The sequence below is a fragment of the Monodelphis domestica genome, chromosome 6, assembly GCF_027887165.1.
Source record: "Monodelphis domestica isolate mMonDom1 chromosome 6, mMonDom1.pri, whole genome shotgun sequence".
Classification (NCBI taxonomy): Eukaryota; Metazoa; Chordata; class Mammalia; order Didelphimorphia; family Didelphidae; genus Monodelphis; species Monodelphis domestica.
This window is the reverse complement of record NC_077232.1, coordinates 239,129,883-239,146,693: the sequence shown is the minus strand read 5'-3', so window position 1 is coordinate 239,146,693 and position 16,811 is coordinate 239,129,883. Positions and strand designations below refer to the sequence as shown.

General features: G+C 34.6%; 1 protein-coding gene and 1 long non-coding RNA gene across 3 annotated transcripts in view; one reads left to right on the top strand and one right to left on the bottom strand.

Annotated features, from left to right (window-relative positions):
- The window catches only part of LOC100011021 (bifunctional heparan sulfate N-deacetylase/N-sulfotransferase 3), a 230,393-nt gene that overhangs the window by 47,255 nt on the left and 166,327 nt on the right, over positions 1 to 16,811 (top strand). The window lies entirely within an intron of this gene.
- Positions 1,873 to 15,187, bottom strand: LOC103105612 (uncharacterized). Of its 2 annotated transcripts, none has more exons than XR_468540.3 (4): positions 14,877 to 15,187; positions 14,000 to 14,152; positions 9,808 to 9,925; positions 1,873 to 2,089 (listed from the first exon to the last, which is right to left on the bottom strand). It is a non-coding gene; the product is annotated as an uncharacterized LOC103105612 (long non-coding RNA). The 2 variants fall into 2 exon arrangements; XR_468539.3 differs by having other exon boundaries at positions 9,808 to 9,928; positions 14,877 to 15,186.

Below are 16,811 nucleotides of genomic sequence, written 5' to 3'. Positions count from 1 at the left end.
TCAGAAAGGGAGAGAAAATTTGGAACTCCATTTAAAAAAATATTATAATTATTTTTACATATAATTGAAGAAAACCAGATATTGAAAAAATAATATGGATAAACATTTTGCAAACCTCAAAGTTCTCTAAAAACATCCTGGAAAAGTAAGCTATGGCTAGACTCTGAAGGACTCTAAATGCCAACATAAAGAGTTTTTGTTTTATCCTTGAAACAATAGAGATTCAGAGGAGAAGTTTGACCAGGGCAATGATATTATCAAACTTTAATAATTAGGAAGAAGGATCAGGCAGGCGGCTCTGTGGATAGTGAGCCAGAGCTAGAGATAGGAGTTTCTGGATATAAATCTGACCTCAAACATTTTCTAGTTTTGTGGCCCTGGGCAAGTCACTTTACTCCAGATGCCAAGACCTTACTGATCTTCTGCCTTGAAAACAACACTATCAGTTCTAGAACAGAAGATAAGTGTGTGTGTGTTTGTATGTATATATAGATAGATATGTGTATATCATTATATAGTTATAATATATAAATATATAAATCCTATATATGTATGTTATATGTACATCCTATATATGTATGTATGTAAATCCTATATAAATTTGTGTATATATATCTAAATCCTATATATGTTTGTATATATATATATATATTTTTAAGAATATTTTGTTAGTTGTGAGGGGGATGAATTGGAGAGGGTGAGTGTATAAGCAGGGATATGAGGAAGATATTGTGACAATCCAGAAGAGAGATCATGAATAGAATAATAGAATACAAACATACAGAGACATTCTCTACCATCCAGTACACTATAAAAACAAAACAAAATCAATATGCTATTAAAAAGTATGACAAGAAATGTTTGTTGATAATCCTGAGAGCTGTGATTCCCCCCTTATTTGAGTTAACCTCATGTGACTTCTTGTTTCAGTTTTGCATTTAAACCCTGCACCTTTAAGTCCATCCCTCCCTTAGACGTTTCCCAGGGGTTAGGGCCACAGACATTTTTCTCCAAGACAGCCAGAATTCAAGGCCATTAAAGGAAGAATTCTTCTATCTCAGCCTGTTTAGCCTTCCCCAGGAGCCCAATTATTGCATTGGCTTTTATCTGTCCCATTGAGCATAGCTTGTAATGGGTTGCCATCTTGATGCTTGGCCTTATTGTTGCTTAACATTTATCTGTTCCTTTCAAAAATTTTCAGTCAAGCATTTATCATGCTCCTTGCCTCCACTATTAAAAAAAAGTCTTGTCAAAGTGATTAGGCTCTGCATTTTCCATTGGACGGAACACTTCCCAGCTGCAACCCTTCCTTAAAAATCCTACAATTGTCTTACATGGTAACAACTATTCCTCTGCCTCTTTGAGGGAACTATGTTTTAGATCAAAATAACTAAATATAACATTATTTATAGAGTATCTTGCCTTGATAATGCATTTTAGGAAACTGGAACCAAAGAAATTCTTCAAATCTACTACAAAATAGGAAACCTGGTCTTTTACGCCAGAAATAGATTGGTTAGAAAACTGATCTACTTACAGGAACTTTTTGAGTCTCTTGAGCTATTTTTGGTGGACTAGTGGGTAAAAGTTGCAGAGGCAGATTTTGGATTAGTATAATGGCAGGGGTGGAGGGTGGATGGGATGGGGGTTAAGAGGGGTGGGGAGCTTCCTAACAATTAGAACTAACCAGAAGTAGAAAGGGCTATAGTGAAAAGTGGATTTATCTTCATTGGAGTTGGTCAGGCAAATTATGAATGGCCATTTTTTTGGTTTGTTATAAAAGAAATCCTTTTTTCATGAAGGGATTGGAATCAATGGCCATTCAGGTCCCTTCTAGTTGAGACTTTAAAAAAATTATCTCAAGCAAGAATATCCATTATGCATGCAAGAGTTGTTAAGTACAAGTTGACTCCAATAAAACAGCACAAAATGCATTTAAAATCCGCCTCTGATTCACTGCATCATTCCAGATCTCCATGCATGTGTTCCTCTGTAAATCTTCATTTTTAATAGAGTTTTTTTTAGTATCTCCAAGATCTTAACACTCAGTCACTGAGCCACCGTCTGCCTGCACTCTGCCACTCTGTTCCTGATTGAAAAAGACATTTATGTACATGAGTCACCTCCTGCTAGTTTTTATAGGGATTACATAATAGCAATCTGCCAAAACATCCAGGGCCTAAGATAAGAAAGCTCCCATTTGGTGTTGATACAGGAATTATCTTAGCCAGGTAAAGAACTAGAGTGAAGCATTTTATTAGAGCAGATCTTCAATATTTGGGTTATAAATACTTAATCTATAATAATTTAATAAATTAGTGAATTCTTGAATGCTTTATCATCTTTCATATTCTCAATTTGGAGAACTTGGCATTCTACTCCTAAACATTTTTTAAACTTTAGATAAAGATTCTGTTTCACAAAGACTATTTAGACATGATACAATATCCAAAAAGATGATAGATACACTTCAAGAGGCAAATATACCATGTGTCTACTTAACAAACCTACATGTATACATGTGAGCATGTTTTTATGTTTATATACATAATATTGATAAGATAGTGTGAGGATGTCTTCCTCACTGAAATACGAAGAAAGATTCTTAATACATGCTACAGATGGATCATGTTTCCAGGAAATTAAGATTAAAAAAAAGTTTTGAAGAAACTATGGGATCTTTTGGATCTCGTCTCAGTTTTCTAAATAGGAGGCCATCTGTCGGGCAGAGAGGAACAGCTCTTCATTCCTCTCTTCAAATATTTCCGTACAATATAAAAGGTTTTGGAAAGGTCAGATTCAATCCAGTCACCCACAGGTACAGAGACTGCCTTTTAGATTCTGTGACCCTCCCTAAGCAATCTTATTACATTAAAAGTCTAAGCACTTGGTAAAAGCAACTCTAAGGGAGAAGATAATCTCTGGATCTCATAATACATATATACATATACATAAGCAGTACTGATGGGCAAAAATATGCAACCAGTAACCACATTTTTTCTTCTTTTGACTGCGTGGTTTTCATTCTCTGCTTCCTGAGTGGATAGATGATTGGCAAAGTCAAGAATTTAATATTGCCTTTTACATAATTGGAATACCAAAATTTCTGACACACAGGCTTTGAAATCCTAGAGAAGTTTCATAAATACTTTGTAGAAAGGAAAAAAAAAAACCTTTGCTATATTTTGATGGAATGATTTAAATCATGATTGATTACAGTCCCATATGGTCCCATTCAAATCTAAACCTACATAGTGATAAAGAGAATCTAGAGGCTCATGAAGCCCTACATCACCTATGTATTTTGGTATGGGTATTCTAAAATTTGCATGGATTTCATTTAAGTATCTATTGTCAAATTACAGAAAATGTGGCATTTTTTGCAATAATTCTGTTCCCTAGAGAGGTTAAGAGAGGTAGAAAGAGGGAATGCCTTCTTCATTGTATATTCCTTTTACAATACTTTCTTAATTATTTTTGCCTGGCAAGATTTCTATTCTAACTTAAATGCAAATTAAGAATAGCACGCGTATTTATGTATACTTATGGCCAAACACCACCTTTATTAAATTTCTGTTCAGTTATTTCAAGTCCAACTAGGGGGAGTAAGAGGTGTTAATGAGAGAAGGTCAGTATTGACTGTGATCTTAAATAAAGATTTATATATCTAAGGCCTCACAAACAGGACTCATGACTTCATCAAAGGAGAATCTCTCAATGTAAATGTCATGCCCCATATCTCCCTTCCTCCTCAGTTCTCTAGTCTCTACTTTGTTAGAAATGAACTTGATAGAAACTGAGAGAGTTTAGCAGTGCAAACTTAAAGAAAAACTTAGCTGAATGTTGTATGCCAATCAATGTTAGAAGTATAGAACATTTAAAAAAAAAGTTCCAATGGGATTTAGTTAGGAAAAATAGGTAAACAAATGCTACAAATACAATCAATGAAGAAAATTCCATATTTTAATTATTCTTTAAATTTTAAGTAATAAATGATTTTGTTTTAGTGTTGTTTCAAGATCCCCCAGAGTTTTTCTTATTTAAGTTTCTCTTTCTGGGACTGAAAATGGAATCAAAATAGCAAGTATTTTTTCTTTCACTGCTGTAAATCTATATGTATGAGAAAAAAGCAAATATATATTTGTTTTATACACATATAAGCAAATAATAATGAAATACATTTTTATAAAATCCTATTGTCTGCATTTTAATTTTTACCAGATTTATAACTTCTACTTAAAGCTAGTACTAATGACAACAAATTCTACCAATTAAAATTGTCAATTAATTGGAGGAAATAATTGGGAGTCAAGACATTTGTTTTTGGTCTAGGGTGAGTTTTGGATAGGCTGATTAAATTCCATATGGTTATTATTTATTTAAAATAAGTTTGCCAATTGATAAGTAAAGTTTAAATTGAAAATACCTGTGAACTCATTCTGTTTTCTGGGGGGGAAAAGGACCAATATATTTTTTCTGTTGAATGCTATTTATTATAATCCTCATTTTAGAGATAAAAAGTTAACTCTCAGCAAGAATATACATCCAAATTATATAATATCTTGGTTTCCTTTTGCTTTTCTGAGTTTTGTTCTGCGAATGAGGCGATCATAATTGTTATTTTTCAGAAAGGAAGCAAATGGAAATTTGTAACACTGAAAATTCAGAAGGCTGAAGTTTACAGAAAGCTGCTTTTGCTTAGGAACTTGGCAACAGTCTAAGGAACACTGAGAATCCTTTCAGATTTGGAAAAAAAAACCCTGATATTTAAAATCTTTTTTTAAAAAGTAACATGCTTGAGAATATCTTCCTTCAGTTACTGGATTACAAAATTAAATATTGAATAAGCTTTACATAGGTAGTACTAGGACTGGGAAAAGTATACCCATGAAAATAACTTTATTGTTTTAAAGGACTATTACAAAAGTTACTGTCTGTTTCTGAACTTGGACATATTTTCCATTGGGGAGTTAAGATTATTCTTATACATATACAATCAAGTTGATTTTTTTCTTTTTAAAATGTCAAACCTCCATCATAAATATTTCTAGTAAATATTTGCCCCCAAAATGTTTCTTTTTCTTTGATGGAGAGTACCTGTCATGGGAAATATTTTCTTTTTTAGACAAATCCCCTGATTTTTGTTTCAAAATTGTTTCTCTTTCCACAGTTTGGAACAATATCAGATTCCTTTTAAAAAATTCAGATCATTCATTCTCTTAGAGTATAGGGGATGACATATAGATGCAAACACAAGTCTCTTTTTAAATTTTCCCAACAATTTTAATGAATATTGATTCCATTCTCTGATTTACTTTTAGCCAACCACTTATTTTATAAAAATAAGACTGTTTCTGAACTTTAAATATTATCTCCTTGATTAGTTTTATGTACTTTTGTCTAGTATCCATTTTGGTAATTGCTACTTTATGGTATATTTTGAAAGCTAGTGAGTCTATTGGTATGATGATAAATGTTTAGAAAACAGCCCTCTGGGGAGGAAATGTACACATGGCACACTTTTAAGATTAATCTAAATTATTGATATTTTTGCATCACTTTTTTTTTACTCTAGAGAATCAACAAATTATAAATAACCAAGCCTTGATTTGTAGTCTTCACCATTTCTGAGGTGTAAATGCACACACTGAAAATTTAATTATCGGCACTCAAGAGCCATCTACCAGACCAGGATTAGTGCTTTGTGACCAGCTCTTTTCCTTCCAAAGTTTCTTTTAATACTTAAATCCCATAATTGTTCTAAATTTAAGTTACCAAGGTTTCAGTATGTAGAGATTTATTTTAAGTCTAAGATCCTCCAATATAATGAAAACTATGCCTTTAGGGCAGCGGTTCTCAACCTCTCAATTTGTAGCAATGAGAATACATAATGCATATCAGGTATTTCCATTCTGAATCATAACTGTAGCAAAATTACAGTTTTGACGTAGCCACCAAAATAATTTTTTGGTTTGGGGTCACTGCAACATGAGGAACTGTATTGCGGGGTCACAGCATTAGAGAGGTTGAGAACCACTGCTTTAGGGACTTCTGCAGTGAGGCACATTAAGGAAGTAGGTTGAGAGTTTCTTCTGCCTAGATCATTGAATTACCCATACTATGCCATTGAGAACAAATGGCTTTGATGATCATGTAGAATAAAATAAAGCCATCATTTCTCATTTCTGCAATGGCCTTGCTAACAGTAAAAACTGCAGCATTGTAATTAGTGCTAACATTTATTTTTCTGTAAATTATAACAAAGCTGGGCTTCTAATATGAATAAAAGGCAACCTCTAACTTTGTGGTTGCTGCCTTTATTGTTTATTATGATTAAATGGATAGTAATTTATAGTTTTATTTCTATGGTTCATCTCTACATGCCCTGTGTGCCACTACCTCCATTAGTTCCTGAATCCTTTGTCTATTTTATTCCCAGCCAATTAGATTCAAGACAAAAGTCTTAATAACATAAAGGCAGCATATTCAAGACCAAATGCACTCTCCTAAGAAAGTAGGTTTTCACATTCTAAGTAGAAACTTTCAAGTAGGGAGGAAAGGTTATATTCTCTGATCAGTTGTCAAATTGTTAGAAAGGTTCTGTAGAGGAAACTGGATGCAATTAGAAATGTACATAAATGTTATTGTCAGGAACAGCTTGAAGGGATGTTATTCAGAGAAGAGAACTCACAAATAAAGTCAAAGTGATCTCTAGTAAAGAAAGTTTGAACATTGCCAGGAAATGGTCCAGTTACTTGTATAAAAAAGGATTTAAACTGGGTGTGAATGAGCTAATTTAGAAAATGACAACATACTCAAGTAAACACTATTCTGGAGAAAAGCATGGGTTGGGTTAATTTCCAGAGAATTCTAGGCAAACTTGACAAGTTGTGGGGGGTGGGGAGGGATAAAAGGAAATGCCTGGTCTCTAAGTTTTAAACATGAAGGTATAAAAAGATTATAGCTCTTCCTACTCTTTTCATTCCCTGATGTACTTTCTTTTATGGAAAATTTCCTCAAAGTATGTACCTGGATTCTCTCAATTCTGTACATTCTTCTTCCATAATTTTCTGACTAAGAACCCAGGGAGTAATTTGTATAGAGCTCAGAGTCCTAAGGTATTTGTTATCCTTCATAGAGAAATAGAAAAAAATATATATTTCAGTTGGTGGAAAAAAAATGAGATAACATATATTAAGTGCTCAACAAACATTAAGGTTCTGTATCAGTAGCAGGAAAGTATGGAAAACACCAGGCAATGATTTTAAAATAAAAAAAAAGTTTTCTTTAAAGTTCCATTCTGCTTTACAAAACCATTACATAAATCAGTTGAAAGACTCATATTGAAAAAATATTAGATTGCATTTCATGTCTAATCTAAAATTTCCTTGAATTGATGCTCCAAGAATTCTTGTGATAAGTACAGAGCAGTGGCTTATTTATTCTATTTTAATTGGCTTAGGGTTCTCTGATCTTCAAATAAAAGAAATAGAAAGGCTCTCTTCCTTTTCAGAGCAGAAAAATAGACTTTTTTAATTTGAAAGCACAATAGTTAGCTGTTCTATGAAACTATTATTACATCATCAAGTAGTAATGCAGAACCTCATGTTGAAATACTTGAACATTAGCACTAAATATTTTATTGGTACTAGATTATAATACATATACCATCCAATGACTTCCTGATTTTTGGGTTTCAAAAAGGAAATGGAAATAAAATGAAGATGTGACTATTGGTAAAATAAGTTCTTTAGATTTTAGCAATTTTTAAATCTTTAGTTTAAATTATTCACAGTAATTTAGGCTTAGAAATTTAATGGTTAATATTAGGAATAAAAAGGAGCTTTTGTGGTATATGGAAAAATAAAACAGGTAGAAGTTGAATAAAAAGAATTTATGAATAAAAATAAATTTGGAAGAGCGAATGGATATTTTCACACTCAAAATGATTTTAAGTAACTTGTTTCTTTTAAATGATTCTAGCTCTGTATAACTTACTCTTAGTCTTCATCCATCTTGCCACTGGGGTGGCTAGATATCAAGATTAAATATTTTCCCCAAGAATAGGCCTTAGGGAGAGAGCTGCTTGTGTGATTTCTTACTTCTGCTTCTCTTTAGTTAACTTTCTGATACCATCATCCAAGGGAAAGGTGAGGGTAGTGAGTGATACACAAAAGTTTCTCCAAAGGCCATATCCCTGGAAATTCCTATATTCAATGACTGTTGTATATATCTCACACATGCAGAATTTATTTAAATAGAAAAATTGTTCTAGAGTTGAGGTTTCTAACCATTTTTTATAATATTATGACTCCTCCGCCATAGACTTAAACAAAAAATACAAACAAACAAATAAATAACCTTACCTTCTGCCTTAAAATCAATTCTGTTCAAAGGCAGAAGAGTAGTAAGGTCGAGGCAATGGGGATTAAGTGACTTGTAAGGGGTCACACAGCTAGGAAGTGTCTAATATAATAGAGAAATTAGTTCCTGGTAAAAAGGATAGAGGAGGAATGGATACCTTCCCCCTCAAAGCTGGGTCCAGGAAAGGCAGCTAGTATTTGAAGTGTGTAGTTTTCCCCCTTCAGTCTTACCTCCTCAGCTTTGGCTGCTTCCCTAAACTGGCTCTTGATCTTCTCCACTACTAGAGTCTAAAGGTTTCTTCTCAGGGAGATGGGAGATTACTGTCCCCCCCTTAAACTGGCCCACTCACACTTGAATCACTTTGGGAAAAAGACAACATTTTATTATAAACTAAGTCAGCTGGGGTAACACAAAGAAAATGGCTATCAGGAAAGGAATTGGTAAGGACAGGGGGGAGGTGTCCCCACTCTAACTACCCCTTTTTCATCCCTTCTTGAGTTGGGGAATTCAAGCCTTGGCAGCTTTGGGCCCCCCTGAAAGAGAGTCAGGTTTGGCTGGCCCTGATCTTGGCCTACTGGCCACAGTTCAGACACAGGGCACCAGGAGCTGTGAGGTAAGTTTGACAGAGGCTCAATGTCTTCTTCAGTTGTTCCTTCAGTTGGGAATTGGTTGGGGGAAGGATGTCCTTTCACCAGGAGAGGAAAAGATAAGTCACTGTTCAGGATAAAAGTCTTGGCCAACCCTCTCTTCTAGTCTTCTCAAGATAGAGAGACCTAATGGAATATCTGTCACAATAAGGCCAGATTTGAACCAAGGGCTCCCATCTTGACTCTCTAACCATTGAGCACTGTTGACTTTTGAACTTTTTAATCCAATTACTATATCTGCCTCCTTCCAACTGTAGCAGTTAAAATTAGTTTCTCTGCTAAAAGAATTATATTTTATGAGGTTTATTAAAGATTAAGAATTAAAGAAAATACAAAATAAGAAAGCACGTGTCTAGGCCCAGAGAACCCATTCACAATCACTCACATATTGCCTGCTAGGTAGAGAGCCACGTGTACTCCAAAGCAGAAGTAGGACGAGAGACCCAGTAGGCTTTACAGCCAGTTTAAATAGAAATTTTGTTCCCACGCAGGTGGGAACTCAGGTGAGACTAGAGGGCATCCTGGGAACTAGAGCAAGAACTTGTAGGGATTGAAGTCCAAGGTTCAAATCTCCATTTTTACATCACCCCAATTGATCGTTATTGGGGAAAGAAGTTTCCCCCAAAAGGATCATGAAAACATATTCAACTTAAACATTACAACAATTTGAGGATAAGAGGGAAAAAAGAACAAAACCAATAATTGCTAGATGCATTGACAAAAAGCCAGTTTAGGGGGCAGTCCCCTTTGGCATGAAAGTATAGATACAAATAAATAAATGTTCAATTAACCATACCCAAAGTTCATTTTGATCTTCTTGTGCAGCTTGTGGTCTGGAGTCATCTTTATGGTGTCTTCTTCAAACAGTTCAGATTCTGGATTCAGAGAGGTAGTATCTTTCTTTACCTAAAATTCTTCTTAAAAGGAATTTAAACTTTGCAATTTAAAATAATAATATTTTTACATTTCCCCTTTAAAAGGGTGATTGAAAAATACAGGATCATTTGGGGATGCATGGCTGAGTTATAAGGTGTATGAATCAATTGGTAAGAGAAATTAAAAAGACATCAGAAAATCCAAATAAAAAAATTTCTATCAATGTTTTATGTGTAAAAATTCCAAGTAAAGGAAAAATAAATCTATAACAGGTCCTTGAATCAGGACCCAATTAAAATGATCTAAGCAATGATGCATTTACCCAGTCAGTAGCCAGGACTACAGAAAGTTTTCCACACTGTGAAAGACAGAAAAGGGACCAGATTATAGGAGCCAAGTAGGAGCCAAGTTTGGGGATACTCATTTGTATTTACAGAGTGAGTGTGGACACAAGGAAGGCCTATGTCTTAACAAATGTTAAACATAGCAACCCTGAGTCTTCACACTAGGTTCCAGACCTTTGTATTGGCTTAGAAGCACATCAATCCATCCTGGATTGGTTTATCTTTGGCCCTATGCAATGGCTCTTTTGTGTATATCTTGTCCTGGAATCAGACAGAATCATTAAGGAAAGTCCTATAATTCTTTTAAACAATTAGTGGCATTATTTTTATAGTCTCAAGCTTTTGGGGCATGCATTGACAAATGTATTTTAAACTTATAGTACTGCAAAATCAAAAAAGCTAAAGAAGATTTTTAATGCTGGTGACATGTGCTTCAAATATAAAAAGGTAAGAAAAAAATACAAAAAAACCTGAAATAGTATATTGCACATGCAAGAAAAATATAATAGTTTTAAAATTCAAAAATATAGCTTATAATCATTGATACAATGTGTCAGCTAAGAAAATATAGAATACAAGGTTTTCTCATCAAAAATGAGATCCATTTTTCCTTAATATCTGGCCATGATCCACTGTGAGTATAAGCAAATGAATTGAGAAAGGTAACATTTTTCATTTTTAAAGAACAGTAGTACAAATATGTAGTTATCAATATCCCCAAAATTCTCAATAGCCCAATTAATTACAATAGCAAACAATCACACTATCATTTTTACACGAGTTGCTGTATGGCATTTTAAAAAACCTATGAACTGATAGATATTTTTCAAAATTTTTACAAACATAGCAAATCTTTCAACCTTCGTAAACATATTTTTAAACAAAGTAAAACTCATTTTGGGTATAGAACATCATCAAGAAATCTAGATATCATTCTGGTAGAAGTTAAGTAGTGAGTTGAAGAGTTATAAATGAGGGGTGCTCCTTTTTTCTTTTGGGAGGCTTCTAGGGGTACATGCTCTGGGATTAACTGCCCAACTTCCATTCACATTTTTAGAAATGCGGGAAGGTTAGGGGTTATAATTGTATTTCACTTCAGCTACTAGAATGGGCCTTACACCTCGTGTTAGGGGCAGGCAAAAATGGCCAGAGATTGTTAAGAAAAATTCTAAAAATCATATCTAAAGAACCCTTAAAATCAATTGAGATATTTAGCACATTAAAGTTTCCAAAGGTTGTTATACAATTGTAGCAATTTTCTGATGGAGTCCATCTATCCTCTATGTGACAATTTACAAAGTCAAAAATAGAAAAGCTTTTTGTTTTGTTTTTAATATGGACTTACTCAATGTTTGTTCATTCAGTATGGTTATAGGGGAAAAGCAACAGAATATACCAGTAGTTAAAACTCAGTACATTAAAATGAACAGTATAACAGAATAATATTGAATGCAGTAAAAATGAACTTAAAATCACAAAGTTAAATCTTAAAGAAAGCAATCAGTAAAATGCAATAGAATACAAAGATTTTTATAAAACACGGAGTCTGAAATGCCTTAAAAATATAAACTCCAGTCTCTTTAAAGTTCCTTGTTTTTTTGGGTTTTTTTATCCATTTAGATGCCTATTGTCAGAAGGCAGATTGGTAATAGTTAGGCAATGGGGTTTAAATGACCTGTCCAAAGCCACACCACCAGGAAGTGTATCAGGCCAGATTTCAACCAAAGACTTCCCGTCTGAATTCATTGAGCCACTGAGTTTCCTCCCCATAGTAAGAGTGGATTTTAGGAATGTCAAAGTCGGCTAAAGAGTTGCAGGAAGCTGAATTTTTCCCCTGGCATGCAGGTGAAATAAATGAAAGAACCAATATAGTTAAAATATAGCCTTTTAAATAGCCCATTGCTTGTAAATTCCTGTTTGGAAAAGTCTCTTCCTTCTTTCTGTTTATTTCTCCCCTCCTGCGATCCCCTGCCCAGTTCACATGGAGGCTAATCGTAACCTAAGGGAAAATTATTCCCATTTTTTACCAGCTGGTTTTTGATCCTGAAGAAATTGGGTCTTCTACCAGCAGCCTGGGTGATGAACCGTCTGGGTCGGAGGCCAAAGATGTGGGAATCAGCTGGGCCAGGTGAGTGAGAGAAAGACCAGGGGGTCCACAGTGGAGCCGTTGTAGGTAGAGAGCCGCATATGCTCCGAAGCAGAAATAGGAAGAGAGACCCAGTAGGCTTTACAGCCAGTTTAAATAGAAATTTTGATCCCATGCAGGTGGGAACTCAGGCGAGACTAGAGGGCATCCTGGGAACTAGAGCAAGGACTTGTGGGGATTGAAGTCTGAGGTTCAAATCTCCATTTTTACACTCTTATATTACAGGCTTTTTTATTAATAGTACTATATGGTAAAGTATCTTTAAATGTGTTGGAGTACTCTTATCATGAGGAAGGAAAGGTATGGGATCGAGAAAACTATTTGGTTTTCTCCCCATAATTAGTATGGGATTTGAGGACAGTAAGCAATAATAAGTATTGACTGATTGCAACTAGGAGTGGACACAAGAAGAATCGGCTGGATATTGTGAGAAAACTAAATAAATCAATAAATCAATGAAAAATTATTCATCAAATGATTACTATGTATAAAGCAGTGCACTTAGTTCCAAGAATATAAATAGAAAAGTAAGGAACTCACTAATTCTAATGGGAGGGATGACACATATGAGAGAAATCAGCTGAAAGTCAGATGGAACAATTCCTCAGTTTTTAGTGTGACAGCAAAGCAGATGGAAATAGCGCTACTTTAATGTCATTTCTACCAATAACGTTTTATCCATTTCTGTTCTTGAACCATTCAAGAGTGCCAAGGAATTTGGAATTGGGAATTTTCTTTTCTAGGTCTTTGGTAGATATGGCAGATAAGGAAGCAGAGGCTTCAGTGCTAAGGTCACATTTCTAATCAGGTGATGGCTAGCAGGGCTCAGATGGAAACAGAAATAATGGTCTGAGGGTAAGAGATATTGCTACTTCTGGGGCTCCTGAGTTGTCATGCCAATTGGTGGTAGGTAAAAGTATTCGATTTTATAGATTACATGGCAGAAGTTGGTGTTAGTAATATGAAGAAAAATGGTCCTTCAATATACATTGAAAACCACATATAATTAGTTCCCAGAACAAAGGGAATCTTCATACCCTTTTAACACATATTTCACAATATTTTGAAGTGTTTTATAGTCATTTTTATTAGAACATGAATTACACTGAGATTATTCCTTAAACCCTAAAATAGTTCATATTTTAAAGAGATAGAGAGAGAAAGAGAGTCAGAGAAAGGCTGAAAGTAGGGATAGTAATATGGGGAACTATAATTCCCAAGGTTTTTGGATTCAGGATCTTGTGCTATCTCCATTGTTATCTGAGGGAAGATGGTGGTCAAGGAAGCAAGTAGGTGGCACAGTGGATAATGAGCCTGGAGTTCAAATTCAGCCTCAGACATTAACTAGCTGTTTCACCCTCGACATGTCACTTAACTTCTGTCTGCCTCAGTTTCCCCAGATATAAAATGGAGATAATAATAGTATCTACAGGGTTATTTTGAGGGCCAAATAAAACAATATTTTCAACAAACAGCAAAGTGCCTCATATATAATAGATGTTTAATAGATGCTAATTCCTTTTTTTAAAATGTGATGATACTGCTTTGAATTAGCTGGCACATGCTGCCTCCCATTTCTCCTTCAGAGTGTTTTACTCCTATATCTAAACTAGTTTGCTTACCTTGTAAACTGAAATTTGTTGGCAGTTGGTGAGGATGCTATTTATCCATTACAATTGCAGAAATTGCTTCCTGGGAAAATGGTTGGAATGGGCTGTAATCAGGATCAATGTTCTTGGAAGTGCTGCTATGCTGGTTAAATGGAGCAGACATCCCTTGGGTAGAAAAGTATCATATACACTTAGAATTATGTTATTATTATTCTATCATGTATCTTTCTTTTCAAAAATGCAAATTTCACAAAACACCCCATGACTGTGATTGGGCCACCTTTAGTATCCATTTATCATGAAAATATATAAATAGAAAAAGCCATATAGGAATTTGTTAATGCTTTTAAAATGTTTTTATTCATTAGATCTGCAAATATATATGCTTGAAAAATAATAATATGTATATGTGTGAGACATATTACTCAGCCTTCAGAAAGAATGCTTATTATGGTAAGCCATTGGCTGATTCATACCTTTCAGAAATTATATGTCTCATTGACTAAGACAAAAGTCTATGTGGAATATGTGTTGGTGGTAAGATTTCAAAGCACAGAATGCAGAAATTTATATGGTTTCTTATGGATTCATGACCTTATTACAATTATTCCTGGCTCTCCAAGTGTCTGTAACCTATAAGTTAGCAACAGCTGTTCCAAGTCCGGGGTGCCTTTTTGTGTGCACCCTGCCACAGGTTCCAACTCCCTCTCAGTCATACTCTTTGTCCCATCCTCCATGACCTAGGCTCCAAGTTTCCAGTCCTGTTGACCAACCCTGCCTACCTCTATTCAAGACTACTCTGATTTATATAGAAATCGCTGAGTAAAAGCTCTTTATCCAGATAAATATACATCATTCCATTCCCAAGGGTTCAAATTGAGGTCTCTACCTTTCAAGGTGTAAACTGATCCATGGGCTCAGATGTTCCAAATCAGCTTCCAACATTTTCCTCTAAACATAGGAGTCTTAAAATATACATCGAAAAAGACATGTAATTAGTCCTTCGAAAGATAAAATCGTTCTTCATATCCCTTTATTACATGTTTCACAATATTTTGAAAAGAGGTTTACAGTCATTTTCAGTAGAACATGAATTATACTAAGATTCTTCCTCAATCCCCAGGATAGTTCACGGTTAAAAAAAAAAAAGTTGACTACTAAAGGAAATGTTTCCCCATTGGATGTCAGAGCATTGAGTCAAGTTACCCCTCCTGATCATTCAATTAGCAGCTCCTCATTGTGATGTTATAATGGAACATGAAGTTCTCCTGAGGCTTTTCATCTGTGCTGAAAAGCCTAATATAAAAATTAATCCAAAAATTAATATACTGAGATAGCACCTTCAGTTTTTAATCTAAATCTGATGGCTAAGAGATTCATATACATGCCTTTGAAAAGATAATCTAGTATTCCTGGGAATAATAGCAGATCTTCCATGGCTGGGAGATGAAGATACTTAATTCCCCTCATCTGGGATTTTATGTATTCCCTTCACATTTCAGCCTCCTACTAAGAAAAAAAAAAGGATTTTCAACTATCAACATATGGAAAAATTAATATAGACTTATCACACACAAACCCATCTGCTGCTTGGGTGAAAGTAGAAGCTGGAACTAATAGTTTCCTGAAGGCACTCTACTGTAAGAAAATGTGAAATATTTTCCCCCACTTTAATTTTTATAGAAAAATTAGCATTAACATTTTGATTCAAAAAACCTCACAAAACCTCATCACCCACAAACAAAATGTGATATGTACAAACTTTAAAGTACTTGGCTAGCGTGATTAACCATAAGCCTTGGGACTTATTTTAGTATGCTTTTTTCCTATTTCAGCACTAATGTATCATCATTTGGCACTCATTTCTAGGTATTCCAGCAACAGCCCTCCTTCACCTGTCTATCTAAAAAGCTGTTTATAATTTATGCTTTTGGCCCAGCAAAAATAACTGCAGTGCTATATATTTTCCCCCTGTAGCTTTCATACCCTATCTTTTCCTTTGTCTATTCCATGATGGAGATAATCATATAGATGAACATTTAGGGAAAAATCAAGCAGCCTCCCCAGTCATCTGGAAGAAAATTGGAAGCAATGAAAAAAAAACAACAAGTTACTATTACAAGTACTGATAACATCTGCTTTTTGATGTGATTGATTTATTCTTATAAGCTCTCTATCTTACTTATATAGAACAGCTAGGTGGCATAGTGGATAGAGAAGTAGGTCTGGAGTCAAGAAGACACCTTCCTGAGTTCAAATATGGCCTCAAATATATGACCCTGGGCAAGTTACTTGGCCCTGTTTGCCTCGGTTTCTTCATATGTCAAATAAGCGGTAGAAAGACATGGTAAACGACTCCAGTGTTTTTGCCAAGAAAACCTCAAATGGGGTCACAAAGAGGTGGACATGGTTGAAGTGAATGAATGACAACTACAATAAACAATAACACATACTTAAATATGGCAGAATTACAAATGGCTATAGTACTCTCATACCCAAGGGATTCCTGTTCCCTTTAACCAGAAATGATCTGGATTTAACTCCAATCTCTTATCCTTATACAAGTCATTTGACTTCCCTGAGTCTCGGTTTCCCCAATTGTAAAATGAAAAGTTTGAATTAGATAACATATGAAATCCCTACTACCCCTAGGTATTTATTTTCTATTCAGGATCATACAATTAACCGGACATTTTTCTCCAGGTCTTTTAATATTTCACAAATATCAATACAAAGTTTCCATCTGTTATCTGTGATTCTCTTTAAATGTCCAGCCCATTTCTTTTATGAACATAAACATCTTTACCTAGTATCTGAGGCTAAT